This window comes from Monodon monoceros, unplaced genomic scaffold (assembly GCF_005190385.1).
Source record: "Monodon monoceros isolate NGI ecotype Baffin Bay Population unplaced genomic scaffold, NGI_Narwhal_1 Super_Scaffold_1, whole genome shotgun sequence".
NCBI lineage: Eukaryota > Metazoa > Chordata > Mammalia > Artiodactyla > Monodontidae > Monodon > Monodon monoceros.
This window is the reverse complement of record NW_021703765.1, coordinates 60,833,875-60,853,973: the sequence shown is the minus strand read 5'-3', so window position 1 is coordinate 60,853,973 and position 20,099 is coordinate 60,833,875. Positions and strand designations below refer to the sequence as shown.

Sequence of the window (20,099 nt, the reverse complement as noted above, 5' to 3'; positions counted from 1 at the left end):
TTCTGTAATTTACTGAACAGCATCTCCAAGTTTAAACACACACACAGCCCTAACACAATACCACAGGCCTTGGAAGCCTTTCTGGACTACAAAATACACCTTTCAGTTAAATCTTGACAGCAGGATTTTGAACGCACCATAATCTGTTTAATCAAGACTTTAAAGTGAAGACAAATACTGGTGAGGCGGTGCGGAAGCACGCTGCCAACCCCCCCCCCCGCCCCGGGTTGCCATGTGGCCGCTTCTGCCCTGCCCGCCACTCCCCACTATGTCTCCAAGGGGTCCTTCCTGCCACAGGGTCCAATGTTTGTTCACCGTGATTTCCAGAATCTAACACGCGTGGGACATACCAGTCCTGACATGTGTTCGCTCCCTTGTTGGGGACTCGCGGGCAAAGAGAAGTCGGGAGGGTGGCTTCCCAGGAGGAGCGGGACTCAGGCTGCAGGACACAGGCATGTTCAAGTGAGGGGCGGCGGCAGTGGGAAGGGTTGGGCTGAAGGCTCAGGAGGGCATGGAAAGACCGGCCCCACCTGTAGAGGCTGGTGGGGGCAAGACAGGTTGTAAGGGAAGGTCTGGTGAGTTTGGGATCTGCTGTCGTGGCCAAGTTTCTGGGGCTTGTCGGAGGTGGGAGAGAAAGAGCAGCTGGCTCTGAGGAGGTCTGACCGCTGACGTTCAGCCCCGGCTGTGGACGTGAGCGGCTTCAGGGGAGCCCACTCTGTAAGAGGCCACCTGTACTCCGGGTGCTCTGAGACACGGGGCCTCCCCGAGGCGTCTCTAATGATCCGATAGGACCGCTGGGGGATGGAGGGGGCAGCACGGAGGTAAGCACAGGGGGCACCGGACTGGGAGGGGGACGGTGGCATAGAGGGTGCCCACCGGGGTAGATTCCTTCTCGCCATCCTGCCATCTGTCACTTCCTGAACCCTCACAGCATTTGAAATACACACTGGCTGTTCTGAGGGCAAAAATGAATTTCTACCGTCTGAGTGGACACTGGGTGCCCAACCCAAGGTCAGCTCAGGAAACTGCTTCCCTTAAGGGGACCTTCCGTAGTGAGCTTCCACTGCAGACCTGAAGCATCGGCCGCCCCCAAAGCACTGCTCAGAGGCTCTGCGGGGACAGTCCCAGGGTGGGGTGGGGGTGGGGGGTGGGGGGTGGGGCACGGCTGTGAGTACCAGTCTCGGTGACAACACGAGGGCTAGCTTTCTCTAGTTGTGGCGAGCGGAGGCTACTCTTCATTGCAGTACATGGGCTTCTCACTACGGTGGCTTCCTTGTTGTGGAGCACGGGCTCTAGACGTGCGGGCTTCAGTAGCTGTGGCACACAGGCTCAGTAGTTGTAGCTCGTGGGCTCTAGAGAGCAGGCTCAGTAGTTGTGGCGCATGGGCTTAGTTGCTCGGCAGCATGTGGGATCTTCCCGGACCAGGGCTTAAACTTGTGTCCCCTGCATTGGCAGGTGGATTCTTAACCACTGTGCCACCAGGGAAGTCCCCATGTCTTTAGACCTCGGTTGGGAGAGGTGACTTGGGGAGCACAGCACCTGCTTCTCCAGCCCCCATCGCAGGGGCTCCATGCTGGAGGGGAGCAGTGTGTGCTCATGGCCGTGGTGGGGACGGTGCGGAGAGGCCGGGGGGACTCGGATGAGGTGCGGGAAGAGTTCGTTTCAGCTGCAGGGGGCCTGCAGGTGGGCGGAAAGGGAGGTGAGCCCTCAAACTACACGCCTGAGGTCCACGCTCTGAAAGGCTGAAGTTAACACCGCGTCTGATAGAACAAGACAGTCTCTGTCAGAGGCTCGCGTCACTCACTGACCCACTGAACAGCAAGAGAACAGCAAGACCCAGCGCCAGTACCCCTGGGGACGGCCAGTTCCAGCACGTTGGCTGGGTCCCTCCCCGTCTCTGGGCTCCACTGGGATCTTGGAGACTCTTCCAGCCCCACCGCCCTGCTCTCTTGGAAACGCTGCCAGGGCAGGCAGCAGACAGGATCTCATAACCACAAGACAGTTTATCGTGGCAAAGGCCTGGGTTGTTCAAGGCTGTGCTGGGGACGTGAGACTCTTCAAGAATCGGAGAAAGGACAGTGGATGAGAGGCTACCCCTGCTCTCATCAGAAAAGCTTCAAGTTCCTTTCATCGAGTGGAGCGGTGCCGCAGCTAAAAAAGTCTCGGAAACTCACAAGCAGAGGCGGATCGGAGACACAAAACAAGGGTCAGGGAGGCAAGCGGAGGAAACGGGTGTGAACTTGGGGGACAGTGGGTCCGGCTGGGCAGAGAGAAGGGGGAACCCCAGAGATTCAGGCAAATGGAGGGAGACCAGGCAGGAAGTGGGGCTGACGCAGCGAGAGCAGGGGCTCCTGCTGGTCAACATGGGGGGCCTGGAATCCCAGCCTAAGGGCACCTTCGGTAAATGGGAGCTTAGGAAAGTTCTCCTCGATGGGTGGGTGGGGCTGAGGACCTAACAAAGGGCTGTTCCTGCCCAGGTGACGAGGGTCTAGTGCACCGCAGGCGTGAGCTTTGCTATAGCTGGGCGGTGGCAACAAGAACAGAATGGGGGCGCGGACGGAGGCCTATTAATGTACGAGGCTTCTGATGAAATAAAATTCATATTTTAAGGCAAGACAAGCAACATTTAAATAAAATTTTTTCTCTGCTCATTTGAGCCTCCTCCCTCCCCTCCGCTGTGCACTGTGCATCTGCATTAAGCATGACCCGGACTCCCCAGTGGCAGAAATACCTGCTCAACCACAAAGATCAATTTTTCTCCTTCTGGTGCCAGCCATGTAACTCCTTAGGAGGTAACATTCCTTTCTCAGTTCTGTAAGGGGTCATGATGATCCAACCCTGGCCTTGTAGGTGCAGACGTCTTTGGTGGACTTTATGTACAAGGCCACTATATCATTTCCCTTGAAGACAGCGATTGGTACAGAATAGACTGGTCAGACGACCTGGGGAGATACTGGGCTGGAGTTCTCAGCTTAAATACTTACTGATGACCTTATTAATGTCACTAGCTATATTTCTGCCTATTTTACTAGATTATTGTTTCTTTTCTTTTTTTAAATAAATTTTATTTATTTATTTATTTATTTTTGGCTGCGTTGGCTCTTCGTTGCTGCACACAGGCTTTCTCCAGTTGTGGCAAGTGGGGGCTACTCTTCGTTGCAGTGCATGGATTTCTCACTGCAGTGGCTTCTCTTGTTGCAGAGCACGGGCTCTAGGCATGCAGGCTTCAGTAGTTGTGGCACGTGGGCTCAGTAGTTGTGGCTCATGGGCTCTAGAATGTAGGCTCAGTAGTTGTGGCACACGGGCTTGGCTGCTCTGCGGCATGTGGGATCTTCCCGGACCAGGGCTCGAACCTGTGTCCCTTGCATTGTCAGGCGGATTCTTTTTTTTTTTCTTTAATATTTGAATTTTATTTTATTTTTTTATACAGCAGGTTCTTATTAGTTATCTATTTTATACATATTAGTGTATATATGTCCATCCCAATCTCCCAACTCATCACACCATCACCACCCACCCTGCCACTTCCCCCCTTGGTATCCATACGTTTGTTCTCTACATCTATGTCTCTATTTCTGCCCTGCAAACCGGTTCATCTGTACCGTTTTTCTAGGTCCACATATATGCGTTAATATATACGATATTTGTTTTTTTCTGTCAGGCGGATTCTTAACCACTGCACCACCAGGGAAGCCCAAGATTATTGTTTCTTTCATGACCAAATGTGTGACTGAGCCTCTGATAAAAATAATGATGACTAGAAGACCTGAAACAACTGACCAAATATATAGTTCTGTAAGATCAGGAATTTTAATAGTGTAGCTCTAGATGTGGGAAGAAGCAACAACAGGGCAATAACAGACTAGTAGGACAGGCGGCCCAAAGGCCTTGGGCTACTGTTAGTTAACAGGGTCTAGTCTGGTAACAGCACATTGAAGGGCCTATCAAGGATATCCTCACCTGACCTGGGAACGAGCATTCTTAACACCATGGGACAAATCCATCATGAAATGCCTCCCAAACCTTGGTTGAAATTAAGGCTGAAAGGAAAGGGACTGTAACAGAGAGAATGTTGCCCACCACCCAGTTCTACAAGAATCAAGTCATTAACCACTGCAGTCGCTGACCTACCTGAAAGGAATTCAGGGTGAAGATCGGGATGAGGCACTTTGTGCTCTGGGAAAACTGGCAGAACTGGCCCTCAGACACTTAGATATTTTCAGGAGAAAATTTTTTATGAATTTTTATTGCCTCTTCCCATATTTAGAAAAGCACTAAAACTATTAACTAAGGTAATGTGTTCCTCAAGAATAGCAATAACCTTCTACCAAGCTGGGTGCTTGGTTGCACATATCCCTTCACCAAAATCACATATATACTGGCCTCCCCTCTTTCCTCTTTTTTAATTTTTATTTTATTTATTTATTTTTATTAAAAAATTAAAATTTTTTTTATATTGGAGTATAGTTGATTTACAATGTTGTGTTAGTTTCAGGTGTACAGCAAAGTGATTCGGCTATACATATATATATATATATATATATATTTTTTTTTTTTTTTGTCAGATTCTTTTCCCATTTAGGTTATTACAGAATATTGAGTTCCCTGTGCTATATAGTAGGCCCTTGTTGGTTATCCATTTTATGTATAGTAGCGTGTATCTGTTAATCCTAAACTCCTAAATTATCCCTCCCCGCTTTCCCTTTTGGTAACCATAAATTTGTTTTCTAAGTCTGTGAGTCTGTTTCTGTTTTGTCCATCCACATCCCCCCTTTCCTCTTTGGAACAGTCCTCAGACCTTTCTGAAAGACTGTCTCTGGGTTATAATCCTCAGGTTGGCTTGACTAAAAGTTTCCATTTCTTTCTTAGATTGACTATTGATTTTTTTTAACAACAGTTCCAATCATTCCATATCCCCACAAATACTTATTTTCCATTTTTAAAAAATTACCACAATCCTAAGAAGTAGTTCATTGTGACTTTGATTTGCAATTTGCTAGTGACTAGTGATGTTGACCATCTTTTCATGTGCTTATTGGCTATTTGTATATCTTCTTTAGATAAATGTCTATTCAAGTCTTTTCGCTCATTTTTTATTTTTAAATTTTATTCTATTTTTTTACATCTTTATCGGAGTATAATTGCTTTACAATGGTGTGTTAGTTTCTTCTGTATAACAAAGTGAATCAGCTATACATATACATATATCCCCTTATCTCCTCCCTCTTTCGTCTCCCTCCCACCCTCCCTATCCCACCCCTCTAGGTGGACACAAAGTGCCGAGCTGATCTCCCTGTGCTATGAGGCTGTTTCCCACTAGCTATCTATTTTACATTTGGTAGTGTATATATGTCAGTGCTACTCTCTTACTTCATCCCAGCTTACCTTACCCCCTCCCCATGTCCTCAAGTCCATACTCTACATCTGTGTCTTTATTCCTGTCCTGTCCCTAGGTTCATCAGAACCATTTTTTTTCTTTAGATTCCGTATATATGTGTTAGCATACGGTATTTGTTTTTCTCTTTCTGACTTAGTCTCTAGGTCCATCCACCTCACTACAAATAACTCAATTTCTTTCCTTTTTACGGCTGAGTAATATTCCGTTGTATATATATGCCACATCTTCTTTATCAATACGTCGATGGACACTTAGGTTGCTTCCATGTCCTGGCTATTGTAAATACAGCTGCAATGAACACTGTGGTACATGACTCTTTTCGAATTATGATTTTCTCAGGGTATACGCCCCGTAGTGGGATTGCTGGGTCATATGGTAGCTCTATTTTTAGTTTTTTAAGGAACCTCCATACTGTTCTCCATAGTGGCTGTATCAATTTACATTCCCACCAACAGTGCAAGAGGGTTCCCTTTCTCCACACCCTCTCCAGCATTTATTGTCTGTAGATTTTTTGATGATGACCATTCTGACCGATGTGACGTGATACCTCATTGTAGTTTTTTTTATTTTTTATTTTTGCGGTCCGCGGGCCTCTCACTGTTGTGGCCTCTCCCATTGCAGAACACAGGCTCCGGACGTGCAGGCTCAGCGGCCATGGCTCACGGGCCCAGCCACTCCACGGCATGTGGGATCTTCCCAGACCAGGGCACGAACCCATGTCCCCTGCATCGGCAGGCGGACTCTCAACCACTGCACCACCAGGGAAGCCCTGTTGGATTCTTTTTTAAAAAAATTTTATTTATTTATCTGATAAGAGTAAATATATTTACTCTTAAATATAAATAAATCTATTTATCTATTTTTTGCTGCATTCAGTCTTTGTTGCTGTGCGCAGGCTTTCTCTAGTTGTGGCGAGCAGGGGCTACTTTGTTGCAGTGCGCGGGCTTCTCATTGCGGTGGCTTCTCTTGTTGCGGAGCATGGGCTCTAGGCACACAGGCTTCAGTAGTTGTGGCACATGGGCTGAGTAGTTGTGGCTCACGGGCTCTAGAGCGCAGGCTCAGTAGTTGTGGTGCACGGGCTTAGTTGCTCCACAGCATGTGGGATCTTCCCGGACCAGGGCTCAAACCTGTGTCCCCTGCATTGGCAGGCAGATTCTTAACCACTGTGTCACCAGAGAAGTCCCTGTGCTGTTGGATTCTGTTTGCTAGTATTTTGTTGAGGATCTTTTGCCCATTTTTTAATTGGGACATCTTTTTGTGGCTGAGTTGTAAGCTCTCTCTGTTTATTCTGGATAATAGACTCTTATCAGATGCATGATTTGCAAATACTTTCTTCCATTTCTTCCATTGCCTTTTTACTTTCTTGACAATATCCTTTGATGCACAAAACTTTAGTTCTGATAAAGTCCAATTTATCTATTTTTTCTCTTGTTGATCATGTCTTTGGTGTTGCACCTAAGAATCCATGGGCAAACACAAAGTCATGCATATTTCCCATTTTCTTCTGAAGATTTTTATAGTTTTAGCTCTTAAATTTAGGTCTTTGATCCTTTGAGTTAATTTTGTATATGGTGTGAGGTAGGGGCTCCACTCCATTATTTTGCACGTGGATGTCCATTTGTTACAGAGAACAAATGGATGGTCTGAAGTTTACCCCTCATAATAAACCATTCATAATAAGTGCCTTCCTGAGTTCTATGAGCCATTGTAGCAAATTACTGACCCTGAAGAGGGACTGTGGGAGCCCCTGATTGACAGCCTGTAGGTACAGGTGGCCTGGAGCTTGAGACTGGGGTCTGAAGGGGTGGGGAGTCTGGCAGGAGTATGCACCAACCCTGGGTGTTAGCGTCAGAACACAGTTGGATTCTTGGACACCCAGTTGCTGTCCACAAAGAACTGGAGAATTGTCTGATGTAGAAAAACCAACACCTTTGGTGTCAGAAGTGGCGTGAGAGTAAAAGAGGTTTAGCTTGGATTTTTTTAATCGTTGGTTTTAATTCTGTCAGCAAAGCATAAACAAGTGACACTGTGATTTATAGTCTTTTACTTTAAAACATTTTATCAAACATGATGATCTCCCTGTAAATAGGCATAATTCCCAAAGGTATTAACAACTTTACTGAGATATAACTCACACACCATGGAACTCATTTGTTTAAAGCACGCCATTCAAGTTTTTAGTTTCTCACAGTATTGTGCAGCCATGGTTATAATATAATTTTCAACACTTTCATCACTTAAGAGGAACCTCATTGGCTGTCAATCTCCATCCAACCTTCACACTCCACCCCAAGTCTAAGCAACTACTCACCTATTTTCTATCTCTATAGATAACTATTCTGAACATCTCATCTAAGTGGAATCTACATCTTTCCCTTTGCTTAATATGTCCAAGGTTAATCATGGTATAGCATACATCAGTACTTCATTTCCTTTTGCCATCAAATTAATATTCCATTGTATGGACATACATTTTATTTATGTATTTAGCAGCTGATGGACATTTGTACTGTTTCCACTTTTTGGCTAGAATAAACAGTGCAGCTATGAACATTCATGTATAAGTTTTTAGTAGTAATTTTTATTTTAATATCTATTTTATCTGATATTAATATGGCCAATCCAGCTCTCTTCGGAGTACAGTTTGCATGGTATATCTTTCCCATCCTTTTACTTTCAATATATTGTGTCCTTGAATTTATTTATTTATTTATTGTTTGTTTGTTTCTGTTTTGTTTTTTGGCCACACCGTGTGGCTTTCGGGAACTTCTCCAACCAGGGATTGAACCTGGGCCACAGCAGTGAAAGCCTGGAATCCTAACCACTAGGCCACCAGGGAACTCCCTATTGTGTCTTTGAATTTAAAGTCTGTCTCCTGTAGACAGCATACAGTTGGATCATGTTGTTTTAAAAAATACTTGCCAATTTCTGCCTTTTTATCAGACTGTTTGATCCATTTAATACAACTATCAATAAGGTAAGATTTACTTCTGCCATTTTGTTATTTGTTTTCTTCATGTCTTACATCTTTTTTGTTTCTTTATTCTTTCATTACTGCCTTCTTTTGTGTTAAATAGGTATTTTCCAATGTGTCATTTCAATTACCTTGTTATTTCTTCTACTATTTTTAGTTATCTCCTTAGTGGTTGCCTTAGTATTACAATTAACCTCATAATTTGATTTGGATTCATACCAATATCATTTCAACAGCACACAAAACCTTTGCTCCTGTATAGCTCTGTGCCTCCTCCCTGTCATACAAATTACATCTTTATATACTTTATATGCGTATCAAAACAGATTTATAATTATTGTTCAATGTAGTTGTCTTTTAACACAGACAGGAGGAAAAAGTTATAAACAAAAATTACATTTATGGTCTTGTACATTTACCTATCTAGATACTTATATATCAGGACTCTTTATTTCTTCATGTGGGTCAAGTTCTTACTTGTGTCTTCTCATTTCCACCTGAAGGACTCTCTTTAGTATTTCCCACAAAGCAGATCTGTTAGAGACAAGTTCTCTCAGTTTTTGTTTACCTGGGAATGCCTTAATTTCCCCTTCAATATTTGAAGGATAGATTTGCTGGATACAGAATTTCTGCTTGACAGTCTTTTTTTTTTTTTTAACATCTGTATTGGAGTATAATTGCTTTACAATGTTATGTTAGTTTCTGCTGTATAACAAAGTGAATCAGCTATACGTATACATATATCCCCATATCTCCTGCCTCGTGTCTCCCTCCCACCCTTCTTGGTGGTCACAAAGCACCGAGCCGATCTCCCTGTGCTATGCAGCTGCTTCCCACTAGGCAGTCTTTTTTTCAAAGCACTCTGAATATCTCATCCCACCATGCTTTCTGATGAGAAATCAGTTGTTCATCTTATTGAGACCATTGTACAAGATTGGTTTGCTTCTCTTTTGCTGCTTTCATGATTCTTTGCCTTTTGATGGTTCAACTGTGATATGTCTGGGTGTGGATTTCTTTGAGCCTCCTGGTTATGTACACGAGTGGGTTTTATAAAAATCAAATTTGGCACGTTTTGGCCATTACTTCTTTAAATATTCTGTCTTCCCCTTTCTCTCTCTTCCGTCTGGGACTCCCATTACGTCTGTTGGCCCACTTGATGGTCCACAGATCTATGAGGCTTTGGCTTTTCCTTTTTTTTTTTTTTTTAATACTTCCTAGTTCTTTATTGCTAATGATCTATGTGGTGAGACGTTGGTCTCATACTTCAGTTTTTTAGATATGGTTTCCATTAGTTATTTAAACATATTTAAAATAGCTGATTTAGTCTTTGTTTGTTTGTTTGGCCACGCCATGTGGCATGTGGGATCTTAGTTCCCCAACCAGGGATTGAATCCATGCCCCCTGCATTGGGAGTGTGGAGTCTTAACCACTGGACCGTCAGGGAAGTCCCCTGATTTAAAGTCTTTTAAAAAGTAACTCTAATGTCTGGGCTTCCTCAGAACAGTTTCTATTGACTGCTTTTTTCCCCCTGAATATGCTTTGCTTCTTTGCATATTTTGTAATTTTTTTTCCTGAAAACTAGACATTTTAAATGCTATGATGTGACAACTCTGGAAATCAGACACTCCCTGCCTTACCTGAGCTTATTGCTGCTGTTTGTTGGTTTAGCAAATTTCTTGAACTAATTTTGTAAAGTCTGTTATTTGTCATATGTAGTCAGTTAAGTCTCTACTCAATTAGCTTAGTGGCCAGTTAATGAGCTGAAAGAGATTCCTTAAATGCCTTGAATCTCAGCCTTTACTGAGAGGCTCTGCGTGTGCTGAAACATGTCTTCAGTGCCCTGGAAGGCAGTTTCCAATTTTGCCTTGGCCTCCAGCCTACGCTTCTTCCTTGTGCATAGCCTCGAGGTCAGCCAGAGGTGAGAGCTCAGGGCCTTGTCAATTCTCTCTTGGACATGTGCACAGCCCTGTGCATGCACAAGGCCTTCTAGATTCCCCAAAATATGCTGAAGCTTTTGAAAGCCCCCCATGAACATCTCATTCCACAACCGCTTTTTAATTTTTTTGCACCCTCTGCCCACCATAAGGGCCAGCAACATCCAAATCCTTTCAGAGGGAAGCCAAGGGTAGATAGTAATTCAAGGTAATAGATGATGCACCACAGAAAATGTCCTGGTATAAAATTACTCCTTTCACATAAGCCTTGGCAATCAGACCCAAACAATCCCTGACATGGGTGACAGCATCATGTCATTTCATGGGTAGGAGCAATGGGAATGTCCATTATCCCAGATGTGATGTGAGGTTTCCCACAAATACACTGCCACTCCAGCTTCACCCTCAGCCCCGACAACCAGAAATAACTGAGGCTATAGGACCTCTCACTGGAAGGTTCTGTGACTCTAAGTAAATCCCTTAAATTACATCAAAGAACCCCAGGTCACCCAGGAAGAAAAACTTGCCCGTACATCACAGATGAAGGGTTAGACCCCAGGTACGCCAACTCTTCTGAGGCAAACGCCAGGCCACCATCTCACTCTCCTCTCCCCGACAGCAGACGCCCAGCCCAGCACCAAGTCCTAGCCACTTCACCTCTAAAATCTGAAGTCTCGCCTCTCCTGTTCATCTGCAACACCACCACCTCCAGCTGAAGCACACAGAGACTCCCAAGGTAGAGAGAAGTATTCCTTCCACCTCTGTTCACTCCTCACCTCTCTCCTTCACGTCTCTGCCCCACATCATGCTGCGTGGCTTTATTCTGATATCTGCCCGTCAACTAGCCTCTCGGCCTCCAGTCTCACAGTGGCCCATCTCAACATCACCCACTGCAAGACGGAGGATGAATCACGGGACTCTCACTTTAGAAACTGCAGCAGAATCCCCACTGCCTGCAGGACAGAGCACCCCCATCTCTCCTGCTTTGCCCGCTAGCTGCTTCTTATACTCCCTACAGGTACAGTCATAGTGGAGGACCACAACCTCCCAAAAGGAGCAACACTCTTCCAGTTCCATACCTTTTCACACATTTTCCTCTCAAAGTGAACTTTTACAGCTGGCAAAATGCAGCTTTAAGGCCCCCTCTACTGTGGGCCCTCCCTGACTTAGGGTATCATCTGACACCCCCGCAGCACTCTCTTCAAATGTCTGACTGTCGGTTAAGTACTAGAATCCTGCAGTCCCACCTTCTCTACTGGGCTATGGAAGACCGATCAATGGCCCAGATTGGCTAATAACAATCTAAGACCAAACACCCTACGGTTGTCTAATACCTGAGGACTGGATTAGGAATGAAAAAAGAAACCGTGGCAGACAGTTGCTGTTTTCATTATAAAAGGACATGGGTTAGCAACATTCCACTAAAACTCTTAAAATAGAGACCCCCAAACTTCATCCTATAAACTTATAGGTTCTAAGTAGTTCTACCAAAAATCCTCAACAATTCACTTCTTAAAACTGTGCCAGAAATAATTTATAGATTTAATATTAGTAACCTGATGGGATACAATAGCTGATGAGGCAAAGTTGCATTTAAATACTTATATGATCCGGGACTTCCCTGGTGGTGCAGTGGATAAGACTCCATGCTCCCAATGCAGGGGGCCTGGGTTCCATCCCTGGTCAGAGAACTAGATCCCATGTGCATGCTGCAACTAAGAGTTTGCATTCCACAACTAAGGAGTCCATGAGCTGCAACTAAGGAGCCCTGGAGTTGTAACTAAGGAGCCCGCCTGCTACAACTAAGACCCGGTGTAACCAAATAAGTATTAAATAAATAAATAAATACCTATATGATCCAAAGTTTGGATTTCTTTGTAACCTCTACTTCTTTCAGTCCGGGGCCTACTTCTCCTGCCTTACACCTACACCAACTTAAATATTAGGCCTTGATGGTCCGTTAGGCCAGGCCCTGAAGGCAGCCAAAGCTCACCTGGGCCGAGATGCCAAGAGGAGCAGTCCCTCTGGGTATTCACCCGTGCGGCAGTGGATGGCCCAGTGCCCCGTGAGACCGGTGTGTCCATCCAACATCTTGGTGGGCTCGGAGTCACCTCATGCTCCGGGGTAGACTGTGGTCTCTGTCACCAGGGCAATGGTGCTCGCAAAGACCCATTTCCGTAAATCCCCCTTTCCGCCATTGTCTGAGACTTCGCTTTACTCTTCGTCTCAATATTAAGGATCTGAAGCGTCTTCCCAGCTAGTTTTTAATGTGAGGGAGATTAGAGAAAGATAAATTAAAAATTAGAAAGACAAATTCTACACTCTTAATTCTGTATCTTTCTATTACTTTAAGATGTACTACTTACAGCTAATCTGATTAAGAGGAAAAAGAAAATGTCTCGAGTAGTAATTAACCACGTTAACTTCTAAATATTGACAAGAGCCTCCTAGGCATTACCTCCTTCTCAGAAGAGTGTAAAAGCGTGTCAGTATTTATACTCACGTTAGAAAATATGTTGAAGGACTTCCCTGGTGGCGCAGTGGTTAAGAATCTGCCTGCCAATCCAGGCGACACAGGTTCGATCCCTGGTCCAGGAAGATCCCACATGCCACGGTGCAACTAAGCCGGTGCACCACAACTACTGAGCCTGTGCTCTAGAGCCTGCGAGCCACAACTACTGAGCCCACGTGCCACAACTACTGAAGCCCGTGCACCTAGAACCTGTGCTCCACAATGAGAGAAGCCACTGCAACGAGAAGCCTGTGCGCTGCAACTAGAGAAAGCCCGCGCACAGCAACGAAGACGCAACACAGACTAACGTAAATAAATAAATAAATTAATTAAAAAAAATCACTTCTGTGGTGTGATGTCCAGGGTGTGGCAGTCATTTAAAAAAAGAAAAAAAGAATAAAGGAATTTTATGGCCTTTAAATTCCACCTGCATAAAGTAGTCAGACACAGAAACAAAGGCTGGGCTGCAAGTGCAACTCCAGGATAGGGCTGCCTTCCGGGGTCAAACAGCCCAGGCTCAGGGGAAACATCCTCCAGCTGGAAACCTGGTCAAGCTGTCCTCAGACTGGCTAAAAATAACTTGTTTTACATGCAGTACAAACTATCTAGCATCACAACAAAAAACAAAACAAGGACCAAACACCCCTTTGGGAATCAACCTCAGGACTGAGGTCCTGGCAGTGAAGGGGTCCCGCCACGAGGAGGCGCCATCCACTGCCCTGCGCGCCCACCTGAGCCAGGCCACCTGCTTGGCTGGCAGCAGCCTGCACCCCACGTGCCTCTAAAAATGAAGGGAAAGAGGTAACATTTGTGAAGAGAAGCACACGCAAATGCTCAGAGGACAGTGTTTCCTAATAACAGCAGGAATATCACACTTGGGCCGTGATACAAAATCACAAACTGTAGGGGCACGAAGACCCCGGTCACACATTCATGTTTTGTGTTTACAACTCTTTAAAAATATAAAAACCACCCTTAGCTTGGGGTCTAAGTCTGCTGATCCCGCAGGCAGAGTATTAATATTCCATGAAAACAGCAGCAGTGAGGGATTCTACCCGACTTCAGGCTCTTTGGGTGAAGGGTGAAAATGCATCTCTGAAAATATCCACCAGGAATCCATCAGTGGACGGTCTGAAGGGCCCAGGGTGAGCGAGTCTGCTCGGACGGCGCCAGAAGGAACTCTCAACCAGGTGGGAGCGGGCTGCAAAGCAGAGCTTTTAAACAAGAGCCCGATGGACTTCCCCGGCCGTCTAGTGGTTAGGGCTCCGTGCTTCCACAGCAGGGGACGTGGGTTCGATCCCTAGTCGGGGAACTAAGATCCCGCATGCAGCGTGGCGTTGCCGAAAACAAGAAAGAACCCTGTTCCCCCACGAGCCCTCAGCCAACATGGGCGCCCGTGATCGTCCAGGCTCAGACCCCCACCCCGACGAGTTCACACCAGCCCCCATGGAACAGCCCGGGCTTGTGAAACAGTAACAGTGTAATTCAGTTACCTGTGTAATGCTATCTTGTATTTAAAAAAATACTTTTTTAAAGACAACTTTGCTCACTTTGGTGTTGCCTCCATTTGCCAGCAACATGTACTACAGGGTCCAGGATCCTCCTGTGGCCACAGGGTTGCAGTAAGAACAGGAGAAAAGCCTTAAAATGACATCACATTGGTCCTACCGCCTCACGCTTCCTTGTGCAAAAGAAAACAGCAAAAAAAAAAAAAAAGAAAAAGAAAACAGTGCCGCACGTGGTTCCAGCTGCAGCAGCTCATGTGAACACGGAGAGAAGAGGGGCAGCCGGGCAGCTGGAGGCGGGCCACGCTGCCCTCCCGGAATGGGAGCTACTCACAGAGCCCCCGGGGACCGAGATGCAGTGAGATGGGAAGGCCACTTCAGGGCGTGATCCAAGCACAGATGACAACCAAGTCACTGTGCCTCCCCTGAGACACAAAGAGCCCCTGCCTGGCAAAAATGAGTGGCTGCTGTCTCTTCACCCATCCCAGCTTCACGCTCTCCAGTCTGCCCCCACCGCACCCCACCACCGCCGTAGGGAGGGTTCCTGAGATGCCCAATCAGAGAATCACTCCCCTCTCTGACAGCGTCCAAGCTACAGCAAACTCTGGCTTCCTTAGACCGTCCCCCAGACCACCCAACGGAAGCCCAGATCCCATCAAAGCTGCTTCTTAACACCCTCCTACCCAGGCCCACCCTCCATGGTGCTCCTGGTGGTCTCTGGCTGGAGGGACGGACAACATGCAGATGCCGTGTTCTCTCTGCCCCCATGCCCACACCCCAGGAGAGCCACATGTTAAAGGGCCCAGGAGACCAACAGGCTGGGCATCGCGAGACCCGTGGAGCACACCAAGCAGCAAACAGCACACTAGACAGGGTCTCTCGACAATACTGTAAAAACAGAAAACGCAGAGGAGCCAAAAGTATCATTAAGAGTTCAGGAAGTTTAATAACTTCAATTAAACTTAAAACAGTTTACAATGCTTACACTACATGTTCAAAAAAATAGTGACAAGAAATAGAGCTGATAACAGACAAAAGATCATTTCAAATAAAAGTTATTCAGCTATTTCTTTTTGAACAGAAAGGTCTTCACTTCCAGATGTCCCTCTACCTACTGAAATGACCAAGTAGACCCTCTTTCTGTAAAAAAAATAGAAGCAACGCAAAGCTAATATTTGGCCTTCACAGATTTTAGGTCCAGAAAGTGCTTTCACTTTTCAAAGTAAGGATAAAGGTTTCACGTAAAACACTAGCAAGCCCAGTATATACATAATCCTTTCAGTTCCTGAATCCTGGCAGTAAGGAAAGATTCTATGTCCTCAGAGTAACTAGATTTCAAGCACCTGAGACCCCAAGTCCAGGGAAGTGAAATTCTACTAATGCCCAACGGCCCCGTCATTGGCACATTTCCCAAGTGAAGCAGGATCTGGATGCACACTCCAAGCTGCCTGGACAACCTCCCTCCCCCCCATCACCCAACCTTCCCCTCTGAGGTCAAGAGTGCCTGCAGGGCGAGGCATGGCACTCCCTCCCTCACATGCATCTGGACATAGGGGTGAGGGCACCAAAGCTCAGGGCCTCTTACTGAACAGGACGCGCAAGACACAGCTTCTGCTAAAACTTCTTGAGTTTAATGCTACCGATGACACTTTGCTGTGAGTGTCTGACGCTTGTTCAATATAAAAGGTAACAAAGCAGGTGAGGTAAATGCCTTTCTGAACATCCGTCAGGAGTACCTTCCAGAGGCTGGATGCACGGTGGCTCTGTCTGCAGACTGGCCATGCAGCAGGTGCCGTGGGTCACTCATGCCAGCGTTCACCACCTGTGCCGGCTCATCCTGGGCACACGGAATCCTGCCAGGTCCCATGGTCAGTATGCTGAAGCCAGCATCAGCTGGATTAAGTCCCAGGCTTTGGAGCTAAACAGAAAAGAAGCATTTGATTAAAGTAAGTTTTTCCTCTCTGAAACAGATCAGATCTAGACCAGATAAGGGATCACAGCAAGTGACTACTGGCGGCCAATGCGAACATGCATCTCTATGCCTTTAACAGGTACAGCCAGCACAGCAGCAACAGGCTTCCAGGAGCCCGCAACCCTGAGGGGCTGAACACACGGGAACCCACAGGAGTAAGGATGACAGCAGTAGGGGGGAGCCCGGTCATGACCATGGCGAGCCGGCGGGAAGGAGGCCTTGGGGACGGGCCCAGAAACTGGCTTCCCCAAAGGAAGCAATAACAAAGACCCGCCCAAGAGCTTTTGCTTAAAGCATTCCCCTGCATGTCACAATGTCTAAATCTACTTCCTTGGGGCTTCCCTGGTGGTGCAGTGGTTAAGAATCCGCCTGCCAATGCAGGTGACACGGGTTCAAGTCCGAGTCTGGGACGATCCCACATGCGTCGGAGCAACTAAGCCTGTGCGCCACAACTACTGAGCCTGCGCTCTAGAGCCCGTGAGCCACAACTACTGAAGCCCACGCGCCTAGAGCCTGTGTTCCGCAACAAGAGAAGCCACCACAATGAGAAGCCCGTGCACCGCAAGGAAGAGTATCCGCCGCTCAACGCAACTAGAGAAAGCCCGCACGCAGCAACAAAGACCCAACGCAGCCAAAAATAATAAAATAAATAAATTAAAAAATACATATGTTAAAAAAAAATTAGTGATTTGAGTCCAGTTCCTCACGTAAGAGCTTATACACACATTCATGGCAGTGGGAGAAGTCCAGTACCTCACAAACATAAGATGGTGTCTTAACATCTGGGAACCATGGACGCAAAAATTAGCCAGAGACCATTAGAACCAGAACAAATGAAGACGGTGGTTCTAGCCGGGTGGGATCCTGCAGTCTCTGGAGACAGGCAGGGACAGCTTTAACTCCAACGACTCGAGAACCCTGAGTGCTGGGGCCCGGGATGCTAAACACAGCACAACCCCACACAGAGTACCAGATACCCCTGAGTTTTACTCCACGTGCAAAAAGAGTCCCGAGATGCGGTTTTCCATTAGTCAGTAGAAATAACCAAGGACTCTGATTCCCAGAATAATCAGTCTGGTAGGTAACCAAGCTACACATTTAAACAGCCCGTATCAGAGTTAATAAAAGTAGACAAGGGACCTCCCCAGCAGTCCAGTGGTTGGGACTCTGCCTTCCAATGCAGGGGGCACAGGTTCGATCTCTGGTCGGGGAACTTAAATCCCACATGCTGTGTGGTGCAGCCAAAAATTAAAAAAAAAAAAAAAAAGGCACTCTCACAATCCTTTCGGTTCTCTAGACCTGCGATGAAACGAACCCAAATTCGAATCTGACGCTGAGGAAAACATAAAAGCAACTGCGCATCTGAATGTCCTGTGGCTGCTCTATTGAAGGGACTGCAGCCTGGCCGGCAGGGCCGCAGTTGTGCTCACACAAGTCGCCGGTGACAACACTAGCTTCTCGTGTCAAAGAGCCAGACGCCCCACGGGGTCAACGCCTGCGCTGTCACCTCTGGGCCTTGTTCCTCCTGCGTCTGTCTCCTCCCCAGGCTCACTCACTGCCGATCCCAGGGCCCAGAACATGGATGTTATATAATTAATTGGTAGAGAGGTTACTTGTTCTAGGCAGTCAAGAAAATATGCAGTTTAAGAAAATATATTTCAAACTTATTAGCAAGCCTTTTCCTATGTTAGAGGAAGCTCTGTAAATGAGGGCCTATGAAAAAATGGTGATACTAAGGTCTTTTCTGGAACTTACCTAAATTTTAGGACTAGGTTAGTTCAGGATAGTTTAAAAGCTACATTTTTAGCGCATTACAGACTTCTCTCAAATTACACCACAGCAAGTTTTCTCTATTTTAAAACCAATGCATAAGACCCTATATTTATCCCTGTTAAATGTCATCTACTTGGATCCCAGGCTGTCAAGATCTGCTTGGATTCTAATTTTGCCCCTGAACTTCGCCATCCCAGCTCCGTGGCGCCATTCCTCAGCCAGCCCAGGGGGATGGTCACCTCCCCTGCACAGAGGGTCCAGCGGGCCTCCAGCAAGAGAGATGGCAGAAGAAAATGAACAGGCTAAAAGCAGAGAAGGAGGTGAAGCAGCAAGGGAAAGAAAAATCAGGACGAGCAGGGAGGCGAGGACACATTTCCAGGACGGGGTGACAGGGAGCCAACAACTACCATCCCAGGGGATGTTAGTAAGCAATTCTGTCAAATACATGCTGGGATCTGTATGTGATTTTTTTCCCCCTTGGCCACACCGTGCAGTATGTGGGATCTTAGTTCCCCAACCAGGGATCGAACCCATGCTCCTGGAATTGGAAGTGCAGAGTCTTGACCACTGGACCGCCAGAGAAGTCCCAGTACAATATGTGATTTCAAAAGAAATCTTCAAACCGTGTTAAGTTACAAAAGCAAAGGCCAGGAGAATATTTTTACTATAATTCTTTTGATCATTTTTTTGAAAATATAATGCTTTCCTTAACAGTTTCTTATGGGGAGAGAGACCCCCCTGGTTCCACAGTTTCCATTCATACTTTTTATTTGGGGCAATTCTTCCATGCACACATATTACTTTAAAGTCTGTTCCAAATACTTCTGCCCCAGCTACAGGACTCTGAGGAGCCTGGGGAAGCTTGGCTAAGATCACGTGGGACATGACACCTCCACTGACCCAACAAAACTCAAAGAGCACTGGGAAGCATGTGCAGTTTGGGAATCTTGAACATTTAAAATTGTTTTTCCAAAGATGCCCGACTCTAATCCATCCGATGCTCGGTCACTCACCTGCCACACACTCACTTTGTAAACAAGAAAGTCAGACGCAAATGATCAGCCCAGCGTCTACCTCCAGTATAAGGACAATCAGTCCGCCAACAGGTAAAATTTAACAGCTTACACAAGACCTTACAAAAAGCTTCATATAAACGTAGAACAACAATTCTAGGACACAGTAAGCCCACTGTTGTGCGTCTTAGAATCTGAAAAGTGGCAGAAATAGAAACACAGATGGAGAGAACAAACGTATGGACACCAAGGGGGGAAGTGCGGGGTGGGGTGGTGGTGGTGGGATGAATTGGGAGACTGGGATTGACATATATACACTGGTATGTATAAAATAGATAACTAATAAGAACCTGCTGTATAATAAATAAATAAAGAAAAGAAAAAGAAAAAGAATCTGAAAAGCGAGGCAGCAACATAAACCAAGCATGTTCTGGGCGGACATGTCCTCCCCAGAGCCCTGCCAGCACACCTGGATGCTCAACGTCTTCAGTTCAAGCTCAGACCCCACGTGAAAAAGGCTTCAAACATCAACCTCTCTAACTATGAATAATGACTAACATCTAGAAGACTGGTTCTCAGCTTCGTCTGGAGGCAACACCACAGCGCAGAAACTCGGATTTCCACCCGAGATGGTCCCGCCGGGTGCTGTGAAGTCCCAGCCGCGCCGAGAGGCGCTAATCAAGACCAGAGACTGCCGGGCTCCTGAAACTTACACGGGTTCCCTTGGCCAAGTCCACGTCTGTTAAGAGCATCACCTCTGAGCTCCAAGATCAGACCCTGAGGGACCAGTCTGTATGCCTCTGTGGGGGAGCTATGCCACGTTTCAAAACTCACACACCAGCAGCTGCTTCCTGACGCAGCCGGGAGAGAATTCCTGGAGCTCTGAACAGAAATTTTCTGCCACCGAACGGTCCAGCCAGTCCTCTTGTGAATCAAGGCATACCCAGTTCTTAGCCCTTCAGATAAACGTAGGGGTCTGGGGTCGGCGGTGCCCTCTGGGACCCTCAGGCGGCTGGGA

At 46.4% G+C, this 20,099-nt stretch overlaps 1 protein-coding gene across 1 annotated transcript in view; it reads right to left on the bottom strand.

Moving 5' to 3' along the window:
- SLC25A1 (solute carrier family 25 member 1) overlaps nt 1–20,099 on the bottom strand; it is a 32,466-nt gene that overhangs the window by 12,174 nt on the left and 193 nt on the right. Inside the window, exon 2 of the mRNA XM_029228433.1 lies at nt 16,060–16,241. The gene's annotated coding sequence lies outside the window, so the exon portion shown is untranslated. The remainder of the gene's footprint in view (nt 1–16,059; nt 16,242–20,099) is intronic.